Genomic DNA, 19,468 nt, shown 5'->3' with positions numbered 1-19,468 from the left:
CTAATAAGTATACGCCCAGTTTCATTTATGGATTGAGCAAGGGTGGCTGTCTAGCTAATGAAGAGGCCCTTTCTGTGTCCGTGAGCAATGTGCTGTTCACAGCACCTCTCCTACGTAAGGAGGAGTAGGAATGTAGCTGGATGACCTTGACCATAAGTTATTGTGTGCACGTCTCAGGCTGGTGATGTACGCCCCTTCGCCTCCTTAGAATACACAACCCAAACTCGTTACTTTCCCTTGTAGGCGTTTTCTAGAGTTCATGACATGTTTCATGTATTATACTATGTTGCGCATGATTATTGATTCAGTCCGGTAGAAAGCATTGCATGCAGCTTGTTGCAATTGGGCTCCTCTGCAGAGTATTGATAATAAACCGTTTTTTTGCATTCTCTACTGGCTGACTGACTCTTCTATAATGTAAGTCAGGCCGAGAGATGGTTTAGTAACCCGAGTGACCCTATTCGGGTTATTTCCTTCAGCTAGGGATGTCCCTAGCTGAAGGTGGGGTCTGGCACTATAGATATATTTGCAACTTCTGACAGAAAATGTAGGGACACCTTGTCTCCATGCAAGTTTTAGAACGTCTTGTTAGTGGAGTGATCTGTGCACCTTGGATAATGTTATTGTTAAGAGCTGTTCGTACATTGATGCTGCACATATGTCTTACATCTATTTGAACTGTCTTTTCAGCATCAACTGATGCAAGCAGTGAAGACCATGCTTTGGGGATGCAAGTGGCCGCAGTAGCTCTGGCCAGGAGGCTAACACCAATGGAGGCAGTGGCCTAGAGGGTGAGGGGGGTTCAATGGAGGCGGCTTTTTCAAAGTCATCTTCTTCTAAGTCCACCTCCAGTGGGAACTCCCTGCTGGTGGCAGAACCCTGAGGATCTGAGTCCACAACATCCTTGTCCGCCACCCCTGATCCATCTCCACTTTCCCTGCTGCTCACCATCAAGTTTTATGGCTCTACTCCCATAAAAAGGGTGGCATCTTCTTTGCTCCATGCATCTCATCCCCTACCCCGTGCTGCTGCTGTGAGTGGGGAAGCGATTGGACTCTTGAGACAGATATCTGTTGGGCAGATTATACTGCTGAATGCCATCCATGGGCAGTCCAGACTGCTGATGCAGATGCTGGACTACCTGGAAGCTGCTCACATTAGTAAGTCTGCCCTACAGAGGTCATTTCTGGCTCTGGCCTCCTCACTGGTAGCAGCCTTCCACCCAGCCCAGCATTCCACCTCACCTCACCCCACCTCCTGCCTCTACCTCATCCTAATTCCCTTTATCCAGACGTGTTCACAGCAAAAGCAGACTGAAGCATGCACCCACAACAACATTCATATGCAGGACATGCATGCAACCATTTAACAGACACTCCCCACCCTCACCAGCCCTATCACAAAAATACCCACAGAAAAGAAACCAACAGACACAGCCCAGATACAGAACATACCCAGCACATCCACAGCAAACACCCAAAAAACATGCAAACATAAACTCTCACCCAAACAACAGACACCCATACACATCTGCACCAACAACAAGCACACCCAAAACACACACTACAACTCCCACACAAGCCCACCTCTTGTCATCCCACCTCCCCAAGCTCCCAAGAAAAGCCCTATGGTTTCCCTTGTCCTAGCTTCTGTCACTGCTACTACCCCCCTCCCAAAGTCAACCCACCCCCTCCTAGTACCAACCCTTGCCCTCCCAAATAACATAATTGAGGTACCTGAACAGTCCACTAGAGGTTTACCTGGCAGTGTCAGTAAGGGCACGTTTGGTGGCATAGCATTGTGCTGTGGTACATGGGCAATTTATGGACTGACCATTGACCTGTGTTTCTTTTTTGGATTTGTTTAAATCCATTCATTAAAATACTTTCCAGTTTGGAAGACATTAGTCCTACCATTACTTACCTTTTTGTTTGATGTTATTGTAGAGTTAGTGCTGTGTGAGTACAGTTGTGTTTATGTTATCCCTGGTTGCTGATCCAATTGAAATGGAAAGTATGATGTGACCTTGGAGCCTGTGCTGAAGATAGACAGGACAAGGGTAAATGTTGGATGGATGTCTATGGGGGTTGACATCCAGATGAGGCAGACATTGCATTTGGTGACATGTTATGTGGTAAGTATTTCAGCTTGGTCTGGCCACTGTCAATGTCATTTAACCTGCCCTTCTACCTATAATGTAGGTTGGGTATGCGTTAGGTGTGTTGAAGTTAGATATTTGTGTAATCACACATGGAGGGTGTCAACTTGTCATACCTTTGTGTAGTTCTATATGGACATGTGTCCATTTTGCAGAGTGTTCCAAACAGCTACTTCATCTAGATGTGTGCCACATGCTGTAAATACTATGTTTGCTTTCATATGTTGCACTTACCGATTGCCTGCACAAGCCTGGCACTTGGTTATTTGATTGTTTTTCCCTGATATACTTCAGTTCCCAGGTTCAGCGCACATGGAGTTTGTCAGACATGTACAAAACGTACTGTGACCGAGGCCCCTAGCAGTCTAGGGTTCCTCCTGATAGAGGCATTGCTATCCTGCAGAGAGTGTTTCCACTGTGCCCTTAGAATGTTTCTCACACTGATTCTATGTAATACTATTGACTGACTGTAGTGGGCTGACCCCACGTATGCAGGATGTACAAGTAGACGCAGTAGACGTGGCCAGGTAGGAGTAGATGAGGTTTATTGAGATCTAGGTGTAGAAGTAGTAAACCCAGAACAGGCTCCACAATAGGCCCCAACATAGGCCCCAGCATTAGCCCCACCAGGAGCAGCCTCCTAGCTGCTCAGCCCATCTTCCCAACTGTCTCAGTCCCACACAGTATCTAAGCATTCCACCCACACTAACATTCTACGCGGAACACTGACACTGGCTGAGCAGCTAGGTACAGAATGAAGGGAACATAATAACATGACCTGAGGATACTACACATCCTCTTCCTTTACACTGAAAATTAATAAAACCTAAAATAAACCCAAACTACTAATAAGCAAACAAATAAATACAGAAATGTACACAAGATATGAATAGTCCATAAACCCAGGAATGCATGTAGAAATACATCACGAGAGGGAAAACAGACACACTAAGGAAAAGGAAAGATGCAAGCATAGATCAACACACTAACACCATCCCCTTCCCTTAATACTGAACAAGGAACATTTTTAGAAGTGAAATAAGAGCTCACATACGACAAATGAATATGATACCCAGAGTAGAATCCTACGGGTATAAATGTCTATGGGTAGAACAACACCCAAGGAAGTACTTCTCACGTGAGAAGACTGTGACGAAAAACTCAAAACGCCACCCCTCATGTAAGGGACACTATGGGACTAAAACCCACGTGTTTGGGACTAACACCCAAATTTAAATAATACGTCACATGGGACTGAAACCCACTGACACGTGCATAATGTAAAACCGACATGCAGCACGGTGTGGCATCAAAAGAAGACTACACACACACAAGACAGTGAAAACGTAAATGAAAGGACTGATACCCAACATACACGTAAAGGTGGGACTAAGACCCCCTTTAAACTTAGTAAATAGGACTGGTACCCATTACTAATGACATAGGTGGGACACTAACCCCCTATAAATAGGTAGGACTCTTACCCCCTATAACAGAGTAAATGGGACTAACACCCAAACTCAAAGTGACAAAGGTGGGACTAAAACCCCCTGTAAAAATGGGGCTAAAACCCATTCCCAAATAAATTACTGTGAACGTGGGGTGATGGGACTAAAAACCCACTCCCATCCCTAAGCAGGGATTAAACTATCATTAAAGGAAATGGGACTATAACCCACTCCTATCCCTTAGACAGGGATAACACCATTTTAAACATGGGGACATAGGACTAAAACCCACTCCCATCCCAATACAGGGATACAATATCTGAAACGATAAAATACATCAATAAGAGATATGGGACTAGTACCCACTCCCATGCCAGCAAAACATGTACTTGTGGAAAGAAAATCAACAACCTTGGCATAAAGCAAAAACTAGACACTGTAAATACATTTTTCCTTTTTCCTGTGAATGAAAACATTTTGGCATTTAAATATTGTGAAAATGCACCACAATCTTACAATAAAAATGATAATGGTTTGCCTGTCACCGCTATGATGATGTACACGCGTTCAACTCATTTTAAATAAGCAGTGAAAACTTATCATTACAAAAATGTCAGTGGTGTGCCAGTCACCTTGGTATTAAGGGACAGGAATTGAACAAACCCAGGGGACATGCCACAAGAAATTTCTTTGCAGAGGATGCAGTGCCCACTGAAGACTGGAGGATGCCTCGGCTTGCCTCAAAGTACTTTGCAGTAGACTCAATATCATATTGAAGATGTAAAAACGAATGACCTTGAAGAAAACTCACCACATAATGGGGAAATAAAGTACAGTGTCCTTGCCTTGGGCATCTGATCTATGCACCCGACGTCGTGCTCAATGTACATAACGTACATAACGTTGAATCACATGTGCTGGACACCCAGTCCGGTGGTGTTTGCGCTGAGGCTCGCTGCATTTTCTCATGAAAAGCTTGTCTCTTCACATCCCGACGGTAAAAACAATCCGATGTTGAATAACTTTAATGAACAAACAATGGTTGGCAGCATACCAAAGGAAGTACTGATCACGGAGCATAAAAGACAGCTTGAATGCTCACTCACGCCAATTCCAAAATGGCGGCACGTTCAGGAGAAACACGCCGAATGGCTCATGGCGCGCCTCAACTTCAAAACGTCCTCAGGCAGCCTCTACAACCATGAAGTTACAAGACGTCATCAAAGTTCTGGAGAGACTCCGCGCCAGCCACAGAAACAGGTAGGCTTGCGCGTGCAGCGAGTTGACTCGTGCGTGTATTTTAAAACTGTGCTCAGCGGTTGAACTGCCTAACATGTAAAACAGTATAATTCCTGGGAAACTTGAAGTGAAGGAAAACACGACCAAATGTGAGTTGCGCGAGCCAACATTCAATTTGAAAATGAAGCGCAACAGTCCTTTTTACTTGCCACGTTGTAGAAACCAATACCATTAAAACAAATTTGATTATACACTTTCCTCACCGTGTAGCTCCCAGACTTGCAGCAGGAAAAGAGAACCGGCGAACACCAATGAGACAGTATTTCAAACGCTGGCAGGATAGTATAGCTTTTTTTAAAAGTCACAAATGCGCCTAACTTTCAACAGAAACACCGCACTAAGCACTGAGAAAACCATTGGTAACCTTCCTAGTATTGAGATGCAGCTTTTCTTGTTTCTTGTTCTCGTTAACTGCGGCACAGGTTCTTCTGCAAGGTATAAGCAGGCTTTAAAACATAATTACCGGTGTTGAAGACACATAGATGAAAACACAACATGCCTGGGCTGGGCTGTCCGGTGTGGTGGACACTGGTGGGGCAGACAGGCATGCTTGACATATTCCTTTGACTTCAACTGTGTCGCTAAACAGGTTTCTTTTCTTATCTTTAAATCTCTTGACGCTTGTTTCTTTTTTTTTCATTTTACATGACCTTGGTTCTTTTCTACACGTTCTCTTGGTCCACTCCTCATTCTTGGTTGACTTCATGTTACCTTTCGCGTGAGATTTGCTCCAGATCGTCGCCATAAATGTAGTGGGCTGACCCCACGTATGCAGGATGTACAAGTAGACGCAGTAGACGTGGCCAGGTAGGAGTAGATGAGGTTTATTGAGATCTAGGTGTAGAAGTAGTAAACCCAGAACAGGCTCCACAATAGGCCCCAACATAGGCCCCAGCATTAGCCCCACCAGGAGCAGCCTCCTAGCTGCTCAGCCCATCTTCCCAACTGTCTCAGTCCCACACAGTATCTAAGCATTCCACCCACACTAACATTCTACGCGGAACACTGACACTGGCTGAGCAGCTAGGTACAGAATGAAGGGAACATAATAACATGACCTGAGGATACTACACTGACATTGCTTTTTCACATCGGGGATGTGTGAGAGACCACAACAGGGTTGAAGCAGAGAAGGTGTTTTACTTCAATGTTCCTTTGTCATCAAAACAGGACCTGGGATGTGTGCAATGAGAGTCTGTCGCATTTCACTACATCATCTTGGTCAGTGTAACAATCACAAGGCCTCATGGTAGTTGCAGTCACTTCAATGTCAATTTAGCAACACTTGAGCAATAGTAACCTTTATGACTAGTGAAGTTCAGCAGTGATATGGCAGACAAGCAAGAAAGAGCAAAGGTATGTTTAACAGAGATTAATAGGTGTGATATTGATGAGGAGGTGCTGTAGTGAAACACAAATTAATGCACACATCGCTATCTCTTTAAATAATTTGCTATCAAATGTAAATTTATGTTCAGTGTGCCTGTGCAGTACCAATGTTTTGGCCCAGAAGGGCACCCTACAAATGTGTTTAGGATGACTGTTAAGAACCAATCCTTGACAGGGTCTCTGTATACTTGCAAATTACTTAGGCACCCCAACTCCAATGCCTGGTTCATGGTGGGGCATCAATTTACTGAGGAATCAATGGCTTACTGCCAATTTCTTCCATGACGGAATTGGTTGTTTATTGTGGTCGAGCAGGGAGAGCAGCAGCAGGACATTTAGGATTGACTCCATGGCAGCACAGTAAGTATAGAGGTGAGAAGAGGTAGGGTTCGGCCTTATATCCCTGCCTTTCTGTGGTCTCAGATGTGGTAGTTGAACTGCCACAGTCATGCCGGATGTAAAAGCAACTCGTAATTGGGCGGGCGGATTCAATGGCAGTTGGAGTCTTCCACAGCCTCATAGGCCCACTCTGTGACCGCCATGCTCGGAGATGACAGGCGGTGTCAGTGGTTCAGCAGTGGTCTTCGCTAGCCCAATGCACCCAACTCGCAATACGGTGGGCAGACCACCAAGCTCTCAGTGGTCGGACTGCCACCTCTGGCACGGTGGTCCATGGACCGCCAAACTTGTAATACACCCCTCAGTCTCATTCATTTTCACTCACTACAAGTCACTCACATTCACTAATTTTCAGTGAGACACAGACATGTTTACAAATGCTGAGAAACTCAAACTCACAAACACACATATTTTCTCGCTCAAACACACTCTCACCAAATTTACATGCATCTTATCACTTAGGTGTAATGCTTACTGTGGCGTCTCATTCCAATACTGCTTGAACTTGAACACCAAGGGTAAAAAAAAGTTCAGTGCTATAAAATGGGACGCGATATCTGTCACATATTGACAGAGAAACCAGTACAAAAATTGTAACTCAGGCCTTTAGTCTATATTCAATCGGTGTATTTGTTTCCATTGTGTCAGTACAAAAATCATGCAACATGTCACAGAATATGGTCTATGTAAAGTTAAAGTGAAGATCTTAATAACTCTGTGCTGTTGTGACATAATGAAACAGCTATAAATGTACCTACAAAACCCATCTAAATGAAATACATTGATATTGAATAGCATAATGACCCCTCATGCCCTTCACAGCTACTGGGTGCTTTGTTAAAAATGAGAGACTTACAAAGCTTTATCTGTGATAGGGGCCTTGAGCAGTGTAGAATTCAACACTTAATGGGGAACCTAGAAGAGGCGAAGAAGAATTTCCCATGTCACAACTGTGGACAATTGGGGCACTGGAGATCCGAGTGTACGAATCCACCATTAGTAAGTAATGAGAATAAATCCTTGAATCAACAGGTGCAGAACGAGGGGTGTAATCATCAGCAGCAACAGCAGAAGGTTGTTAAGCAGCAGAATCAAGAGCCAAAACCGCCCTTGCCGCAGAACAGAGGGTCCCAGAAGTATGGCCAAGACTCGGGATTCTACAATGAGGAACATGTAAACAAACCGAGACGTACGAATCCGGTACAACAGTACTGGTTAAAGAATGAGGGGTGTGAGTCAGAAGGGGACTACTGACGGTGCCGAAGAGAGGAGGAAGAGTGCATACTTGGAGCAACTCTAGAAATTGATCAGGCAGGACCATTTGTAGATGGGAAAATAAATGGGGAAAGTGTTACTTTTTTGGTAGACACAGGAGCGACGAGATCAACTGTCAGGTCAGCAGATATAAGAAATCTTCCTCTCTCGGACGAGGCAATCCAAGTGGTTGGTGTATCTAATACACAGATTAACCTCTTCGACGCGCATGACGGAGCGGTTCCGTCATGCACGTCGGTTGCGCTGTGCACATGACGGAACCGTTCCGTCATGGCCCCGCCCGCGCACAGAACCTTCAGCGTGGCGCGGAAATCCGCGCCGCGCTGAAGGGGTTAAGACTTGTCTTACTGAACCAGTAAGAGTAAGGATAGGGACATTTTCGGACATGCACAGCTTTGTAGTGTGTGACACTAGTCCAGTGAACTTGTTAGGTAGGGACTTATTGTGTAAAATGAATTGCACAATTTTTTGTACTCCGGATGGAGTAGCCTTTGAGACACCAGATGAGGATTTCTTGTACAGGATGACTTTAGATGATAGAGAGAGTAAGACTGTTGGAACATATGCTGTATTTAATCCAGATGACTTGCCTCAGGAGTTGAGAAACACAGTAAAAGCAACAGTTTGGGATCTTACTGGAGAGGATGTGGGATTGATGAATAATGTAGATCCAGTAAAGATTACAGTGAAAGAGGGAATCACTTACCCTAATATCCCACAATACAGATTGACACCAGAGAAAATTGAAGGAATGACACCTATAATTGATAAAATGATTCAGCAGGGTGTTTTGAGAGAGTTACTGAGTAGCCCATGTAATTCACCGATAATGGGGATGAAGAAACCTAATGGGAAGTTCAGGATAGTGCAAGATTTGAGAAGAGTTAACAAAATTGTGGTATCATGCTGTCCCATTGTGCCAAATCCATCAGTGATTTTGTATCAGATTCCTCATGATGCTGAATGGTACACAGTAATTAATTTGTGTCATGCTTTCTTTTCAATTCCATTGCATCATGACAGTCAGCCGATTTTTGCATTTCGGTTTGGACAGCGTATTTTGGCATGGTGCCGAATCCCACAGGGGTATACAGAGATTCCTACGATATTTAATCAGTTGTTGAAGAAATCATTGGAAAGTCTGATCATGCCTGAAAGTTCAGTACTAGTACAATATTTCGATGACCTACTTGTGGCATCGAAGACACGTGAAGCATGTGAAGTAGATACCATAGCTTTACTGAATCATCTGGCAGATGGAGGATTAAAGGTATCTCCAGCCAAATTGCAGTTTTGCAAGAAAGAAGTACATTATCTTGGACACAATATTGAAAGGGGTCTGAGGAAGGTAACCAATGACAGGATCAAAATTATCAGAGGAATGAGAGCCCCAATGACCCAGAGAGAAGTGAGAATGTTCCTGGGAATGGTGGGTTATTGTCGTCAGTGGATAAGTAATTATTCCCTGATAGCAAAGCCATTGATTAAATTGACTAAAAGTGAAGTAAAAGACCCATTGGAATTGAATGCAGAACAAATGGCAGCATTTGAGGAGTTAAAAAGCAGATTATGTGAAGCTCCTGCTCTTGGGATGCCAGACTATGAGAAGGAGTCCAAACTGTACTGTAGTGAGAGGAATGGATGTGCACTTTCAGTGTTAATCCAGAAACATGGACGACTGAGAAGGCCGATTGCGTACTTCTCATCAACACTTGACCCAGTAGCTGTGGGTTTGCCAGGTTGCCTGGAAGCAGTAGCTGCTACATGCAGAAGCTTGGAACAGAGTGAGGGTATAATAATGGGATATCCTGTAACGGTATTCGTACCTCATGATGTGGCAATTCTTTTGACAAGAAGCAGAACTCAATATATGTCACATAGTCGGCTAACTAAATATGAGAAAATCATTCTGGGAGCATCAAATGTGACTCTTGAGAGATGTGTGAATGTGAATCCAGCGACACTTTTGCCAGATGCTGAAAATGTGAGTGTGAGAGATGATGTTGATCATGATTGTTTGGATGTGCTTGATTTCTGTACAAAGCCGAGACCAGACATAAGAGATCTGCCACTACCTGAGAGTGATCATGTGTTGTTTGTGGATGGATCATGTCTGAGAACAGAAGAAGGTGTGCTGAGTGCAGCATATGCGGTGTGTAAAGTTTCAGAAGTTATGGAAGCTTCATCTTTGAAAGGAGTTAAATCTGCTCAAGTAGCTGAATTGGTAGCATTGAGAAAAAAGCTTGCAAAATTGGGAAGAATGTGAGAGTGACTGTAATGACTGATAGTCAGTACGGATTTGGAGTTGGTAATGACTTTGGCCAGCTTTGGCTACAGAGAGGTTTCTTGACTTCGAGTGGAACTCCTATAAAGAATGTTGAAGTGATTGGGAAATTGCTTGAGGCAATACAGCTGCCTAAAGAACTAGCAGTTGTAAAATGTGCTGCTCATGGACAGGGAGATGATTTTGTTACTCTTGGTAATCGGTTCGCAAATGACATAGCACAGTATTGTGCAAAGAACAATCAATCGATTAACAGGGGAAGGGAGAAGGAAATGTCTATCTGTTCTGTGATGTTTACTAATGTACTGGAAACATGGGATGAGGTGAAACAGTTGCAGGATGAAGCAGGAGATGAGGAAATGAGAGATTGGATCAAAGCAGGTTGTGCACTGTTGGAAGGCGGACCCCGAGGAGTCGGCGAGACCACCAAGGGGGGCCCTCACACTGCACGAAGTAGCCGAGCGCTGCCGAGAAGCCTCCTGAGAGATCCTTCTCCTATCACGTACTAGCACAGTAACACCACCACACAGGACTCAAGGAGGTTGTCTCAAGACGAGCAATTCGTTATCAGTATTTAAAGGTTACGAGATCAATATTTACACTAAAGGGATCGAGGGATCCACCAAAAGTCTCAGTGTCTCTTTGGAAGGGTAGGGGTAGCGGGACAGTCTTTGGCAGGAGCTCGGTACGAGGGTACCTGGGGCCCAGTTCTTATCCTCAAGCTGGAGGACCTCCGGATCCCAGAGGGGTCGAGCCGCGACGGCGTCAGCAGGGCTCTGGCGTTCAGTTCGTGGGGAGCCGCGATCAGGTCAGCAGGGCTCTCAAGGTGGTTTCTGCTCAGCTCGAGCCGCGACGTCGTCAGCAGGGCTCCGAGGGAGGTTTCAGCGAGGTTGGGCCGCGTCAGCGTCAGCAGAGCCCCGATGTTCCGGGGGGGCTTCAAAGTGTTCACAAGAAGGAGCCGCGACGCAGTCTGCAGGGCTCGTGATAGTTCCAACAAGAGTTCTTCTCCGTAGGGTCAGCCGCGATTCAATCAGCAGGGCTCTCGACTCCGGGATACAACTGCCGATCTGTGGCGGGGTCGCCCCAGATATAGGTCTGGAGCCCTTTGATGTCCGGACCCTGGTGCCCGGGGGGGGCGGAGAAGCCGGGTGGAGGTGGCCAGACGCCCAGCAGGAGAGGTGCCAGGCCAAAGAGAGTTGCAGGGCGAACACACCTAGGGATGGGAGGACAGTTGGGGGTCTCATCGATACTGTCCTCCGCCGGGGGCGGTGAATGGTTCCTGCGGCACCCCCTGGCCAGTTCTTGGTGCCTCGATGTCGGGGCTTCGCTGGGGCTGAGGCCGGGTTGAGCGGGGTCGCGCCGGCTGGTGCACAGAGTCACGTGGATGCCAACAAGATGGCGGAGCCACGAGGGGTATGCGACCTCGTGCGGCTCGGGATGAGGGGTCTCGGTGCAGTTCGGAAGGGTGGCCCGTGAAGGCCGGGGCGGGGAACGGGCACAATCCACAGGGGTAAGGACCATGCCACAAGGCCGGGTCCAACAGGCGTCCCCCCCAGCTGAAGGCATGGAGAGTCACCCATCTCCTTGGGGATTCTCCTCGTCAAGGCGGAAGAAGCGGGACAGGCCGTCGGCGTTGGCGTGGTCATTGCCGGGCCGGTGTTCAACATCAAAGTCCATCCCTTGCAGCGAGATGGACCACCGCAGCAGCTTGGGGTTCTCGCCCCGCATTTGCATTAACCACCGCAGGTGCCGGTGGTCGGTCTGGACCCGGAAGTGGGTACGAAGAGATAGGGCCGGAGCTTCTTAAGGGCCCACACCACAGCGAAGGCTTCACGCTCGATGGTGCTCCATCGCAGCTCCCGGGGCAGTAGCCGTCGGCTGATGAAGGCCACTGGTCGGTCGAGCCCCTTTTCATCGGCCTGGGACAGGACGGCCCCGATCCCATACTCGGAGGCGTCCGTCTGCACCATGAACTCCTTATTGTAGTCAAGGGCCTGCAGCACAGGGGCAGTACACATCGCTGTCTTGAGGGTTTCGAAGGCTGCTTGGCAGCGGGGTGTCCAGTGCACCTTCTTGGGCTGCTTCTTGGACGTGAGCTCTGTGAGGGGGCCAACAATGCTCCCATAGTCCCGGATGAACCGCCGGTAGTATCCGGTGAGACCGAGGAAGGCCCGGACAGCTGTCTGGGTAGTGGGGGGTTCCCAGGCCTGGATGGCATCGATTTTTGGCTGGAGAGGGGCCACCTGCCCGCTTCCCACTTGATGGCCCAGGTAGGTCACGGATCCGTGGCCGATCTGGCATTTGCTGGCCTTGATCGTGAGCCCGGCCCGCTGGAGGGCGGCCAGGACGGCTTTGAGGTGAAGGAGGTGCTCCGCCCAGTGGTTGCTGTACACGGCAATGTCATCTAGGTAGGCCGCGCTGAAGGCCTCGAGCCCGGCCAAAACCTTGTTTACAAGTCTTTGGAAAGTGGCCGGGGCGTTCTTCATTCCGAAGGGCATCACCCGAAAGTGGTAATGCCCATCCGGGGTAGAAAAGGCGGATCTTTCTTGGGCGCCGGGGGTGAGCTGGATCTGCCAGTACCCGGCGGTGAGGTCCAGCGTGCTCAGGTAGCGGGCGGTCCCTAAGCGGTCGATGAGTTCGTCGGCCCGGGGTATAGGATGGGCATCCGTCTTGGTCACCGCATTCAGGGATCGGTAGTCTACGCAGAATCGTAACTCCGGGGGGTGGCCGGGGGCTGCGGCCTTTGGTACCAGGACGACAGGACTGGCCCACAGGCTGTCGGAGGGTTCGATGACCCCCAGGGCCAGCATCTTTGCTACTTCGGCCTGGATGCATGCCTGCACTCGGTCGGGTACCCTGTAGGCTCTGTGTCGCACGGGGGGGGCTCTCCCCGGTGTCGACGTCGTGGACGCACCAGTGGGTCACCCCCGGGGTGAGGGAGAAGAGGGCTGCGTAGTCCTGCAGCAGTTGTTGACAGTCGTCACGCTGTTCCGGGGTCAGGGAAGAGGCGAGTTGGACACCTTTGATGGATCCGTCATGGACGTTGGACTGCAAGAGGTCGGGCAGGGGCTCGGAGTCATCCTCGCCCCCCTCGTCGGTCGCCAGTAGCAGGCTCAGTTCGGTCCGGGCAAAGTGGGGTTTGAGCCTGTTAGCATGTAGAACCCGGAGGGGGTTCCGGGGGGACTCCAGGTCGACTAGGTAGGTGACGGGGCTTTTCTTCTCCACTACCTTGAAGGGCCCGGTCCACTTGTCCTGGAGGGCGCCGGGTTCAACCGGGGCCATGACCCAGACTCTCTGGCCTGGCTCGAATTCGATGGTAGAGGAGTTCCGATCGTACCACCGCTTCATGTCCTCCTGGCTGGCCTCGAGGTTGGCTTCGGCCATGGCTCGGAACTTGCGGGTCTGGTTTCGGAGGGTCAGGAGGTATCGGTAGACGTCAGGAGGGGCGCCTTGGAGCTTCGTCTCCCAGCCCTCCTTGACCAGGCTGAGCGGTCCGCGGACCGGATGTCCGTACAATAGTTCAAACGGGCTGAACCCCAGGGACTTCTGCGGGACCTCCCGATAGGCAAACAGGAGGCACGGCAGCAGGACATCCCATCTCCGCCTGAGGGGCTCTTCCAGGCCCTGGATCATTCCTTTTAAGGTTCTGTTGAACCGCTCAACCAGTCCGTTCCCCTGAGGGTGATAGGGGGTTGTGAATTTGTACGTGACCCCGCACTGCTGCCACAGGGACCGCATGTATTTGGAAATAAAGTTCGTGCCCCTGTCGCTCACCACTTCGCGGGGAAATCCCACTCGGGAGAAGATCCCCATCAAGGCCCGGCCTACCACGTTATAGTTCTTAGCGGGACCGCCTCCGGGTACCTGGTGGCGTGGTCCACGAGGACCAGGATGAAGCGGTGGCCCAGGGCGGTCTGGGGGTCCAGGGGCCCCACGATATCGATTCCGACCCGTTCGAACGGGGTGCTGACGGCTGGAAAGGGCTGGAGGGGGGCCTTGACCCGACCCCCCCGTCTTCCCGCTGGCTTGGCAGGTCTGGCAGTGGTTGCCCACGTCTCTCCGCATCCGGGGCCAGTAGAAGTGGGTCACCAGACGGCTGTAAGTTTTGTCTTGCCCCAAGTGTCCGGCGAGGGGCACGTCATGTGCCAGGTTGAGCAGGAACTCCCGGAAGCGGAGGGGGACCACCAACACGCGGCTGGCCCCGAGTTCTGCCACTTTTTGCTCACTGTATAACAGGCCCTCGGCCCAGTAGACCCAGTGGGTGCCGGTCTGGTCCCCGTTGGTTTGTGCGGACGCTTGTTGTCGGACCCCTTCGAGAGTGGGACAGGACTGCTGCTCTTGCTGGAACTGCTCCCGGGTGGGGCCCCCTTCGTGTCGCCATTGTGCCAGTTCTGGTAGGGCGCACGGGGAAGCAATCTCCTCGGGGGAGGATTCACTAGGTCCAGGGTCGGTTTCCGCCTCCCCCTCGCTGCCGGCGGGGGGTGGTGCGAGCCCCTCGGGCTGGGCGGCACCGGGGGCCGAGGACGAGCGGGGGGCCCGGGCGGTCATGGACCGGGTGATGGCGCAGGCCCAGTCGGATAGTCCCAGCATTCGGAGGTGCTCTCGTCACTCTACTTGAGCCCAGGGGGAACTCTCCAAGTTGTTCCCCAGGAGGCAGTCTACGGGGGCGTCATCGTGGACCATCACCTTTAGCAGGCCGGTCACCCCTCCCCACTCGAAGGGGACCAGGGCCATCTGGCACAGGCTTTCGCTGTTGTCGGCCGTCCGGACGGGGCACAGCACATTGGGTAGGATCTGTTCGGGGGTCACCAGGTGGCAGCGGACAGCGGTGACACTGGCGCCGGTGTCACAAAGGGCTTCGGCCCGTTGTCCATTGACGGTGACCTGCTGCCTGTACTTCTGGGTGTTGTTTGGGATGGGGGTGCAGGGCACCATTTCTCGGCTACCCAGGCAGACCAGGGACATGGCTGCCGGCTCCCATTTGGTGGTCCCTCGGTCGAGGGTTTCTTCTTCCTCTTCTCCCTCTCCCAGGGCGGCGGCCGCCAGCTGTCGGGGCGGGGGCCCGCCGGCCCCGCTTCTTCGGTTCAGGGGGCAGACCGGGTCGCTGGCATAGTGTCCGGTTTGTTGGCAGCCGTAGCATGTTACCGGTGGCCGTGGTCCGGGTCTGGCCGGGGTCGCCCCCCTTCGTGCTAGGCTCGGGGAGAGTTGTTGCTGCGGTGGCCCTCGAGGGGGGCTCCTGGGGGCCCCGGCGGGGGGGTCCCGGTTCCTGTTCGGCCCTCCCCCTCCACCGCGTTGGCGGGGGGTCCGGTGGGGTTCCTCTGGTACTCCCCCATTGAGTTCCGGGGGACCCGGGAGTTGACCCATCGATCGGCCTCGACGGCGAGTTTTCGTGGGTCGGTCATCTTGCTGTCGAGGAGGTGTTGTCTCAGTTCCACGAAGCAATTGTTGGAGAGATGTTCCCACACGATGAGGTCGACCAGCTGCCCGTAGGTGGTGACTTTGCTACCCTTGATCCACCCTTCTAGGGCCCGGCTGAAAAAGTCCACATATTCCACCCAGGTGGTACCCGGGATTTTTTTGCAGTCTCTGAACCGCTGGCGGTACATTTCCGCGGTTAGCCCGTAGCGGGTGAGCAGGGCCTCCTTCATGTGATCGTAGGAGGTCATCACCTCCTCCGGCAGCTGGAGCCCACAGGCCGGCGCCCCAGTCCTTTCGGGGCACCCGATGAGAGGTCATGGCCACCTCGTAGGCCTTGAACCATTGTTGGATGTCGTCATTCTTATAGTACTCCTTGACAACCTCTTTCGGGATATGTACCTTGGCCTCGGCAGGCGGTAGGGTGTCTCTAGTACTGGGGGTGTTGGTCCCCCCGTTCTTGGCCTTGATTTCGAGCTCTTTGAGACTGCGCTCGTGCTCAAGGGTCAGTTTCTTTTCCTCCAACTCTTGGTGCCGTCTCTTCTCTTCTATCTCCTCTTGAAGCCGTAGCTGCTCTAGGGCCAGTTTCTTTTCCGCCAGCTGGAGTTCGCCGTCCAGCCGCAGTCGTGCGAGCTCTAGTTCGTGGTTCCGGACCTTCTCCCGCTCTCGTATTTCTTCTTCGGAGAGGCCGGTTTCTAGGCTCTTTCTTCCTCCGGTTGCCGGAGTCAGTGCGGTTGATGTGGCCTCAGTCAGGGGCAAGGGACCTTCTTCTTGGGAGTGGCCTGCCTCGGCCTCCAGCCAGGTCCTCAGAGCTTTCTGCATCTCCTCTTTGGTACCTAGGCCGGTGGTTACAATGCCTTTGTCCTTGCAGAACTGTTTTAATTCTTTGTGCGTATATTCCTCCAACCGTTCGGGCTGGAACTCCATGGTCGCGTTGTTTTCCTGGCTGCTCATGATTACTGTTCGCCTGGATGGGTAGCTAGTGGGTACTGGCTGGTACGTACTGCGTTCGGCTCGGATCCCGTCGCTGGCCACCAAATGTTGGAAGGCGGACCCCGAGGAGTCGACGAGACCACCAAGGGGGGCCCTCACACTGCACAAAGTAGCCGAGCGCTGCCGAGAAGCCTCCTGAGAGATCCTTCTCCTATCACGTACTAGCACAGTAACACCACCACACAGGACTCAAGGAGGTTGTCTCAAGACGAGCAATTCGTTATCAGTATTTAAAGGTTACGAGATCATTATTTACACGAAAGGGATCGAGGGATCCACCAAAAGTCTCAGTGTCTCTTTGGAAGGGGAGGGGTAGCGGGACAGTCTTTGGCAGGAGCTCGGTACGAGGGTACCTGGGGCCCAGTTCTTATCCTCAAGCTGGAGGACCTCCGGATCCCGGAGGGGTCGAGCCGTGACGGCGTCAGCAGTGCTCTGGCGTTCAGTTTGTGGGGAGCCGCGATCAGGTCAGCAGGGATCTCAAGGTGGTTTCTGCTCAGCTCGAGCCGCGACGTCGTCAGCAGGGCTCCGAGGGAGGTTTCAGCGAGGTTGGGCCGCGACAGCGTCAGCAGGGCCCCGATGTTCCGGGGGGGCTTCAAAGTGTTCACAAGAAGGAGCCGCGACGCAGTCTGCAGGGCTCGTGATAGTTCCAACAAGAGTTCTTCTCCATAGGGTCAGCCGCGATTCAATCAGCAGGGCTCTCGACTCCGGGATACAACTGCCGATCTGTGGCGGGGTCGCCCCAGATATAGGTCTGGAGCCCTTTGATGTCCGGACCCTGGCGCCCGGGGGGGCGGAGAGGCCGGGTGGAGGTGGCCAGACGCCCAGCAGGAGAGGCGCCAGGCCAAAGAGAGTTGCAGGGCGATCACACCTAGGGATGGGGGACAGTTGGGGGTCTCATCGATACTGTCCTCCGCCGGGGGCGGTGAATGGTTCCTGCAGCACCCCCTGGCCAGTTCTTGGTGCCTCGATGTCGGGGCTTCGCTGGGGCCGAGGCCGGGTTGAGCGGGGTCGCGCCGGCTGGTGCACAGAGTCACGTGGATGCCAACAAGATGGCGGAGCCACGAGGGGTATGCGACCTCGTGCGACTCGGGATGAGGGGTCTCGGTGCAGTTCGGAAGGGTGGCCCGTGAAGGCCGGGGCGGGGAACGGGCACAATCCACGGGGGTAAGGACCACGCCACGAGGCCGGGTCCAACATGCACCATGAGAAAAAGATCATGTTTGGATCTATCGAGATGGAAGACCAGTTATGCCAAATTCTATGTTGTCAACAATGGCAAGAATGTATCATGGCCAAGGACACCTGGGGAGGGATGCTATGATTAGGTCCTTCAAACAAACCTGGTACAATGCAAAGTTCAGGCTGATAGCTGAAAGCATTTGTCAAAGATGTTTGATCTGTCAGCAGTTTAATACTGGAAAGAAAACAGTGGTGAGCCTAGGAACAATAGGCAGAGAAGGAGGTCCTTTTACCAGAATGCAAATAGATTTCATTGAAATGCCCCAAGTAAATAGATTGAGGTATGTTCTAGTGGTAGTCTGTTTGTTCTCAAGGTGGGTGGAAGCATATCCGACTAGGAGAAATGATGGAATAACAGTGGCCAAGTTGCTGTTAAGAGAGTTGATTCCTAGGTACGGGTTCCCAGTGACGATTGAGTCAGACAGAGGGGGGCACTTCTACAATGAACTCATCGGTTTAATTTGTGAAGCACTGAGTATACAGCAGAAGCGACATTGTGCATACAGGCCAGAGGCTTCTGGTGTTGTTGAACAGATGAATGGCACAATCAAAAACAGAATTGGTAAGATGTGCTTAGCTACTGGAATGAAATGGCCTGATGTCTTGCCTCTAGTGCTAATGACTATTAGATCTACTCCAGACAGAACTACAGGTTTGAGTCCACATGAAATATTGATGGGACGTGCAATAAGACATGCATTCGTGCCTGTCAACAAGCTGATGACTATAACTGATGACATGATTTTGGATTACTGTAAAGGCCTGGCTGACGCAGTTCATTCCGTGTTTCACCAGGTTGGAGAAGACGCTACCACACTTGAAAAGAAGCAAGCCCATGATCTGAGTCCAGGGGACTGGGTGAGAATAAAGGTACACAGGAGAAGAAATTGCTTGGTTTCAAGGTGGGGAAGGCCAAGGCAAGTTATTCTGACTACTACAACTGCTGTGAAGTGTGCTGGTGTAAAGAACCGGGTTCATGCAAGTCATACTCTGAGAGTTCCAAATCCAAAGGATGGGACTGGGAAGGAGTACTTTGAAGAGTTAGATTCCAGTGATGATGCAGACACTGAAATAGTGAGAAGAAAAAAGAATCCTGAAAGGGGGGAAGAGTCAGAAAGAGAGTCAAGTGATTCTTTTTTCTTACCAGGATAAGTTTCAAGAGTTACAAGAGGAACATTGCGAACCTCAGAGGAGAGTTCTGATTCTGTAAAAGCGCCTGAAGTTTCAACAAGCAGTGGAGAAAATAAGGAGAAAGAAAGAAAAGAAAGGAGTGATTCCACATAGACTACATTTGAGTCAAATGAAGAGATTGAGAATTCACCTGAGATTAATTCTGAAGAAGTAGGGTCAGAAGAAGATAGAGAGGGACAGTTTGCGGAAGACCCCCAAGGAGGTGTAGGGAACATTCCTGATAAGCTAGGTGAAGGGACAAGTAGACAGCAAGAAGATTGCGTGTCGGAGACCCGAGGAGGGACAGTAGCAGGGAAATCTCAGTTGGTGGAAAAGAGGACTGTGGAGAAAGAGAGAATTGTTGATGAACAAAAGGCAAATGAGACAGAATCGGATGAG

Source organism: Triturus cristatus, chromosome 5_2 (assembly GCF_964204655.1).
Source record: "Triturus cristatus chromosome 5_2, aTriCri1.1, whole genome shotgun sequence".
NCBI classification, from domain to species: domain Eukaryota; kingdom Metazoa; phylum Chordata; class Amphibia; order Caudata; family Salamandridae; genus Triturus; species Triturus cristatus.
The sequence above is the reverse complement of the archived record's forward strand: the minus strand, read 5'-3'. Positions refer to the sequence as shown.